The sequence below is a fragment of the Cebus imitator genome, unplaced genomic scaffold (assembly GCF_001604975.1).
Source record: "Cebus imitator isolate Cc_AM_T3 unplaced genomic scaffold, Cebus_imitator-1.0 Scaffold287, whole genome shotgun sequence".
Classification (NCBI taxonomy): Eukaryota; Metazoa; Chordata; class Mammalia; order Primates; family Cebidae; genus Cebus; species Cebus imitator.
Window position 1 is genome coordinate 1,984,635 of NW_016107602.1, and position 6,093 is coordinate 1,990,727.

The window sequence follows — 6,093 nt, forward strand, 5'->3', positions numbered from 1 at the left end:
TCTTTATAGTTGGGTTTCTGAATGGATGTCCAACTTGTTGATTCCCGGTGCTAGAATCTGAGCAACCCACTGCGCCGGCCAAAACAGTGGCTTTAAGATTGATGGTGCTTCTCTGACTCTGCACCAAGAACCGCCACACCAAGCCAGCAGCAAAACCGCCTCACCGGCCTCAAGAGTCGTGCTGGCGACACATGGGGCTCCTCCGCTGGGAATCTCCTGGTGCGTGAGCAACAAAAATTGATCTGAAAGTGTGGCGTCCTCTCGTTCTCTGCTCTTTCAGTGGGAGCTACAATCCCAAGCTGCTAGTGATCAGCCATCTTGGATCTCTCTCTTAAATTAAGTTTTTCAACATTAGAGAAAAAACTTTATTAATCAAATGACATAATTTTTTCAGCAGGCTCAAATTAAGCAAAACTCTATAGAATACACACCAATTATAGTGACGGTTATCAAAAAGCAGAATGAATTATAATTATAATATTTCAGCAGATTATCAGATATCCACCTGCAAGAATTCCTGTGTGCAGTGGCAATACTGTTTTTTGTATTTTGTTTTTTATTTCAATAGGTTTTTGGGGAACAGGTGGTGGTTGGTTGCATGAATAAGTTCTTTGGTGGTGATTTCTTACAAACGTTTCTGTATCAGTGTCCTATGGCTGCTATAACAATGACCACTAATATGCGTTTATAATTTAGTGGCTTTAAACAATATACATGCATTATCTCACAGTACTGAAGGTCAGAAATGTAAATCAAGGTATTGGGGAAAACTGTTCCTTCTGGAGCCTTGAGGGGAGAATCGATTTTCTCGCTCTTTTCCAGTGTCTAGAAGCCGCCTACATTGTTGTGACTTCTTCCTCCTCAGCTTGTGACATCTCCCTCCTTAGCTCATGACATCTCCTTCCATCTTTGAAGCCAGCAGCTTACATTCTCTCTTCTCTGATCTCCTTATAAAAACTTTCATGATTACACTGGGCCTACTCAGACAATCTAGGGAAATCTCCCCAGTTCCTGAAGCTTAACTTGATCGCATCTGCAAACTCCCTTTTGATAAGTAAGGTAAAATAGTCATATTCCAGGAATTAGGACATGGGCATCTTGAGGGGCCCCATGATCTCTGTATTACCAACTGTTTTAAGTAGCTCCTGATTCATCTCTTAGAGATCATGTTATCATGTAGGGTAGAGTTCTTTACAGTAGCCTGGTGTACAACTCTTTATAGAAATGAATACAAATATGATATTTTTTAAAACTATGTGACATAAAAATACATGGACAAATTATGACCAATTATTTTAAAAATTTTATTTAGTTAATGGATCCAAAAGAGAAGTCTTAATACAATGTCACATTGAGAAAGACTTAAGATTCTTGGGATAAGGTCAGGAGCCAATAAAATTTTGAAAGCAGCTTGAGGCTTTCAAGAAAGAAGGTTTGTGAATGAAACAGAAAGACTTCCCAAAGTAAAACTTAGAGAAATGAAGGGCTAACTTTAGATCACAGTAAAAGTCTCTAGAGCAGAAACTGCTTGCCTCCTTTAGTGGTGTATATAACATTACTGCCCTGTTTTTTTTTTAAAAAACTTTAAGGGAACCCCACTATCAAGATAACAGCATGTGTCTTTTGCATGAAGTCTTCTTTAAGCAGTTGCTATTGTGCATATAATATGATAAGCAAACACCAAATCACTTGCACAAATGACCTGGCCAATAAGTGACAAAACCAGGAACAGAACCAGGTTATTTTCAGGAATGAGCTGGAAGCTTTTCCTCAAGCTCTCAGGGCTTCTTCTTAGGAAGTGAGAGGTACAATATTATATAACCTTGAAGAGATCACAAAGGCGGAGCACAGGCAAAGTTGTGGTTTAAGCTGATGGGTAGGAAAATCAGTCTGAAAAGTTTCACATTAATTTCGTGTTCATCTTGATTACTAATTAGCCACCCAGAAGAGCTGGTCAAACCAGTTTGAAGTAATGTAGCTGATACTTCTTCCTAGCTAAAATCATTCTGGGCAACTAAATGACCACAAAAGCCCCACTCATAGCCTCTGTATAGATTTAAGGTATTTCTCCATATAACACCACGTTTTATTGTGAATTAATCTATTAATATACTAAAAAATAAGAATAAATAGACAGTGACTATTTTGACTTAGGTAAAACATAAATCATTATGACTATGAAGATATAACCTAAATATGGGTAAATACCCCCAAAAATTTGGAAGGGGAAAATTTATTGTTTTGATTTGTTAATTTCTCAGTCATTTCACTGATTTTCATTAAAAATTGAGGATTAGCTTTGCTAAGATTCAAGTTGAGACAAAGGCAACTAGAAAAAGAAGTTGGTTGATCTTCATAAATATCGTACCTCGCCTAGTTATAAACTGTACGGTAAATTTTATCATTGGACTTTATGCTTCTGAGAAATAATAATTATTTTCTTCAAGGTGACTTCCGAAAGGTAATTATTTTTCTATCAAATTTAAAGACAAATGAGATATTAGCTAGAGACTTAAATAATACATCCTTATTGAATTATCTATGGCTTTATCTAATTATTGCCCATGAACAGTATTTCTAGTTGGCAAATATTTTATGAGATGTCATATAGAAAAGGTATATATAAGAGAATACAATGAATTGACTTTTTGTCAAATTAGGACTGTTTTAGTATTTGACATGGCATGGAATACCACCCTGTAGTCAGACCCTGTTCAGCCTGGCAAGAAGATGCATTGTGCAGTCCAAGATCACGGTCCCTCCATTGTGGCAATTACAAACTCCACCGCCATATATACCAGAACAGTGTCCCTAACAAGCTAAATAAGCCCACACAGAAAGAGAAGTGTTTTGGTTTGTTAAAAGAACTATCCAACACTCTGCCAGTTTTTTTTTTTTTTTTTTTTTGAAGCCTATGGCTTTCATGATGGGCAGAGGGGTGTATTCAAATTTCATTTAACACTTTGCTTTTCACAAATTGGGATTGACCTTTTGTGGTTTATGACAGCATTTTTTGCTCAGGTCTTTATCAAAGGCCTGGAACCACTGGGCTGATAGATCAGCTGTCATCCACCCGTTCCTCAGAATGTCTTTGTATTAAACTAATGGTCCAGCAGAGCAGCCAGTCTGACAGGCAGGTTATTTATTTGCAATCTGGTAAAAGAACTGACAACTTCATTGTTTTAATTGTTCATTTTTCATCGGTTGATGCATTAGCTCACCCGGATCTTTATGCCTCAGTCAGAGAATAAATATATGGGAGTCAGGACACCAGAATGACTGGGTCCCTCTTAAAGTTCAGGAAGCTGGAGATAGCCTCAGGGCTAGCTGTGATTACTGGCAGCCCATGTGCATTTGGGGAATTTTTTGGTCTTATCTCTGCTCTGCATCTCTTTCCTCTCTTTCAGGAAGACCTATGATGTCAGCTACTGATCTGATTGTTTTTTGAAACAATGTTCCTGGTTCTCATAGCTTATTAAAGGAGAAAGACTGGAGTGGGCTGAGCATCTCCACAGCTCAATGAGGGTGGGGGCCTGCCAGTCAGTCATAGAATTAGAGGCCCAGAGACCTCACATATCATGATATCAAAGAGAATAGACTTAGCTCAGGCCAGTGTCTCTCAGAATCACTGGCAAGATTTTTCCTAAAAATGTATGGCCTGGCCTCCCCTGGGTGATTCTAATTTAGTGACTCTTTGGTAGAAACTGTATATGTATACAAATATATGTGTCTGTGTGTATGTGTATGTGTGTGTATACTTATATATTGGATGACTAGGAAACATAATTATATATATATATATATATATGTATATACACACACACACACACACACACATAAAAAATTATGTTTCCTAGTCATCCAATAATGTCCAGTAGACAATTATGCTTATTAGCCATAAATATAAATGTGTATTTCTGTTAAATATAAATTTAATGTATACATATTTCTGAATCCTAATATTTAACTGTTAGTTGAGAACCATTGATCTAGAGTCTAGACTAACACCCTCAATCTACAGATAAAATAGACTGAATCACTGAATCAAGGACATAGCTAATTAGTAGCAGAGCTAGAATTGGAACTCAGGCATCTGAACCCTCAGGTCAATGCACTTTTTTATTCTCAACAACAGATACTAATCTCCAAAACAACAGAGACACTGGTTCTGCCAATGGCTTTTGCACACGTTAATGTATCAAGGAGGTCTCCATTTGCTCTCAAAGCTCATCTCAAAAGTTGGCCTTTAGAGAGCAGAGGACAACTCAACAGTTCAGTTACAACCATGGAGGAGGTTCCTGTTAAACTACTGGCACCTAGATTATATTATTATTTTATTGCTTTCCTTCACATTAAAATCGAGAACACTTCTAGGAGGCATGCAATGTTTTAGTGTTCTCAATGCATCTGACACCTCACATAGAACCTAAAACGCAGAATGCTCAGTTAATGTTTTGGGGAGAGAGAAAGGAAGGTAGAAGGAAAGGAAAGGATGGAGACAGGCAGGCAAGCAGGCAAACTTCTCTAGTACAAAATACGCATAATTGTATGAAAAGCTTGCCCTATAAAAAGAGAACATTAGCTCCCTATATGGTGTGTTTATACATTCACTTGCTTATTAAAAAATTATTCAATATTTACTATGGATCACTGTCCTGTGTTTGGCACTGATGACATAAAATTGAATAAGATTAGTGTCTGTGGCTGGGCGTGGTGGCTCGGCGTGGTGGCTCATGCCTGTAATCCCAGCAGTTTGAGAGGCCGAGGTGGTGAATCACCTGAGGTCAGGAGTTCGAGACCAGTCTGGCCAACATGGTGAAACCGTATCTCTAATAAAAATACAAAGATTAGCTGGGCGTGGTATTGGGCACCTGTAATCCCAGCTACTCGGGGGGGCTGAGGCAGGAGAATTGCTGAAACCCAAGAGGCAGAGGTTGCAGTGAGCCGAGATTGTGCCACTGCACTCCAGTCCCAGCAAGAGAGACTCCGTGTAAAAAAAAAAAAAAAAAATTAGTGTTTGTTTTCAAGTGTCCAATAGACTGATTCACGAAGATATGTGAAAAATTAACACAAAACAATCTGACAAGTGCTACTAACAGAGACTTAAAAAAAGGATGAAAGCATCCTAAATAATAGTCAATCCCATCAGGAGGGAATCAGGGTATCCTTACATGGTAGTATTAGAATTGGGGCTAGAAGAGTGAGTAGAAATTCACCAGTCAGAAGAAACAGTGTGAATAAGTAAAGTGTTTTATTGAAAGTGATAATTACATTTGCTTTATGGCTACAGGACTGGATTTAGGGACACGTTTGATGTTGGAGAGTTGTGTGGTTCCTTAAAAGTGACAGGTTTTTAACACCTTGCTGAAGACTTAATCTTAGGCACCTAGGTAGCCATAGGAATGTGATGATCAGACTGATGACAATATGCATATTGGATTGGAGGATGGTATCCCCACTGGGGCCATTGCCAGCATTCCACCAATAGATAACATGAAGCAGAACCAGAGCTCTGGAAAAGAATGGGGACAGAAGCTGTGCCAAAAAGATCTTTGTGAGGCGTAGTGGAAAGTACTGATGACAGATTGTGTAAGAGGCAAAGGAGAGGTCTATCTGTTCCTAAATATTTATTCTATTGTTTGTTGTCATTGTTTACTCTTCCAATATGACCTCTCTCTTCCAAAATGGCCTATGAGTCTCACATTCTAGTTATTAATAGATTAAAAAATATTAAGACATTGACTTTGGAAGGCTACAGGAAATAGGCACATCTGAATCAGCATGTAGACTTCCTCCTATTTATAAAAACAGGCTTTTTCAACTTGCCTTTTTAGTAGGAGCACTGGCTAGTGAAGGCACAAGATAGGCTGGACCTGGCGGCTCATGCCTGTAATCCCAGCACTTTGGGAGGCCAAGGCGGGTGGACCACAAGGTCAGGAGTTCGAGACTAGCCTGGCCAACATGGTGAAACCCTGTCTCTACTAAAAATACAAAAATTAGTTGGGCATGGTAGTGGGTACCTGTAATTCCAGCTACTTGGGAGGCTGAGGCAGGAAAATCACTTGAACCAGGGAGGTGGAGGTTGCAGTGAGC

The 6,093-nt window shown here is 38.9% G+C and overlaps 1 long non-coding RNA gene across 1 annotated transcript in view; it reads right to left on the reverse strand.

Moving 5' to 3' along the window:
- LOC119467419 overlaps nucleotides 1-6,063 on the reverse strand; it is a 25,753-nt gene extending 19,690 nt beyond the window's left edge. The window contains exon 1 of the long non-coding RNA XR_005195956.1: nucleotides 6,021-6,063. This is a non-coding gene — a long non-coding RNA (uncharacterized LOC119467419). The remainder of the gene's footprint in view (nucleotides 1-6,020) is intronic.
- Nucleotides 6,064-6,093: the final 30 nt, after the last annotated feature.